At 42.1% G+C, this 2,131-nt stretch overlaps 1 non-coding gene across 1 annotated transcript; it reads left to right on the plus strand.

The window, feature by feature from the left end:
* Nucleotides 1-901: 901 nt before the first annotated feature.
* On the plus strand, nucleotides 902-1,007 carry LOC120107573. Its single transcript, XR_005509292.1, has one exon. It is a non-coding gene; the product is annotated as a small nucleolar RNA R71 (small nucleolar RNA).
* Nucleotides 1,008-2,131: the final 1,124 nt, after the last annotated feature.

The raw sequence follows: 2,131 nt of genomic DNA on the forward strand, positions 1-2,131 counted from the left end.
TCCTTATTGTTACCCTCCCCAACCTTGTTATCTATTATACGTCCACTCCTTAGGGTAGTCAAAGCATTGGCTTGCTCATGATTTAGTCGAGTTTCTTGAGCCACGTATTGTCCCCTAGGATTACTCATTGGTTGACTTGGAAGCTTACCTTCCTCTCGCTTGTTTAATGCATTGGCTAGTTGACCCATTTGGGATTCTAGCTTAGCAATTGATTGTGTGTGAGAGTGCAATAGTTGTGTGTTTGCCTCCAAACCTTGAAGGGCAGTCAACACCTTCTCCTCAAAGGCTGTATTTCTTTGGGGTTGGAGGAGGAGGGTGTTGAAATTGATTTGAGGGACGTAGAGATGAAAATTCTGAGGGTTTTGAAAATTTTGGGAGTAGGGTTGGGTAGTATTCGAAGCTTGCTGCCTCCAAGAAAAATTTGGATGATTCCGCCAACCCGGGTTATATGTATTGGAAAATGGGGTCATTACCCGGTCTGGGCTGTGTTTGGGCAGCATTGATGTGTTCTTGCACGAGTTCGGAGAATTGGGGTGCTGAGGGGCACTCATGAATAGGATGCGATGGGCTAGAACAGATAGCACATACTTGTGCTTGGGAAGAGCTAACGACATGTCCTCCTATCATTAGTTGGTCAATCTTATGGGACAATGCATCTACCTTGCTAGACAGGTCCATAGAATGACTTATTTCACAAATGGCCCCTTTTCTTTGAAAATTCGGGGGTGCTTGACGAGAACATGAAGCATGGTGGAGGGAGTTTTCATTAAGATTTTCAAATAGTTGCCATGCTTCATGCTCATTTCGAAGCATGAAAGTCCCCCCGCATGCAGCATCAATCATCTGACGGATTCGTTCAGTCAATCCGTCATAGAAACATTGCACTAGCTGCCACTTAGGTATTTGATGATGAGGGCATTTACGGATTAGGTCTCGAAATCTCTCCCAAGTTTCATGAAATTCTTCTCCCTCAGTTTGGGAGAAGCTTGTAATGGCACGTCTAAACTGGTTCGTTCTTCCTATGGGAAAGTATTTTTTAAGGAATTCTTGTTGCATTTGATCCCAAGAACGAATCGAGTTGGCTTCTAAAGAATTCAGCCATTGTTTGGCTCTATCTTTAAGGGAGAAGGGAAATAATCTAAGTTTTAGAGCATCATCAGTAAAGTTCTGAATCTTGACAGTGGTGCAAATCTCAAGGAATTCATCTAGGTGTTTATATGGGTCTTCATTGGTGAGCCCATAAAAAGATGGGAGCATTTGGATCACACTAGATTTTATTTCATATTGTACAGCTGCTACTTCAGGTAATCGAATGCAAGATGGGGAAGTGTAAATGGTGGGAGTAAAGTACTCCCTCAGGAGTTTGGATTGTTCTTCAACCATCTCAGGAGGTGGGGATGATCCTAATGTTTTGATCTTAGCTCGAATGTTCCTAAGGGTTCGTTCTATTTCAGGGTCAAAAGGTAATAGGTTTCGTACTCTAGAACGACTACCTTGCATACACTAGTACTCGATCAATCAAGCATGCAATAAAAGAGAAAAGCATATCAATCCTAGTCTTTGTCCTAAAATCACTAGACAGCTCCTAAGTAGTTTGAAGAGGGCACCTAAGCCTCCAATCCGGTCTAATGAACCGAGTTGACCAGGTAAGCTCCCAGGTAAGTGGAGGGGTCACGATGCGTTCGCAAAGGTCCCACTTAAAACCCACTTGCCTCGAACAGATGAACTGTCTTCCTTATAGGGACAAAGCTTGCCTAGACATCAACTAAGCCACAGAGCGAAATTGGTGCAACTTTCGGTGATCTTCGTCCTATTGAGCTCGAATGTCCCTAGGAGCCAACGTCTAATTGATTTTAATTAAAGTGACACTATGTGAGATTGAGTTCACCTAAGTTGGGCAAGAGTCCGGTGATGAAATCCGGCTCTTATCTTGTTGGGGTGATTTTCCTTACTATGTGCGGATTAATTTGTGTATGTGTATCAAGCATGCATTCACACTTTTGCTGAAATTAAAATCAAACAATCACCACAAAATTCCAAGCTAATAATTAATTTAAATAAGAAAGGTTTAGAGGTTACCAAAGGAAATTTCCCCAGCAATTTAAATTTTTTTTTAAGCAAACCTCTAAAG

This window comes from Phoenix dactylifera, unplaced genomic scaffold (genome assembly GCF_009389715.1).
Source record: "Phoenix dactylifera cultivar Barhee BC4 unplaced genomic scaffold, palm_55x_up_171113_PBpolish2nd_filt_p 000907F, whole genome shotgun sequence".
Classification (NCBI taxonomy): domain Eukaryota; kingdom Viridiplantae; phylum Streptophyta; class Magnoliopsida; order Arecales; family Arecaceae; genus Phoenix; species Phoenix dactylifera.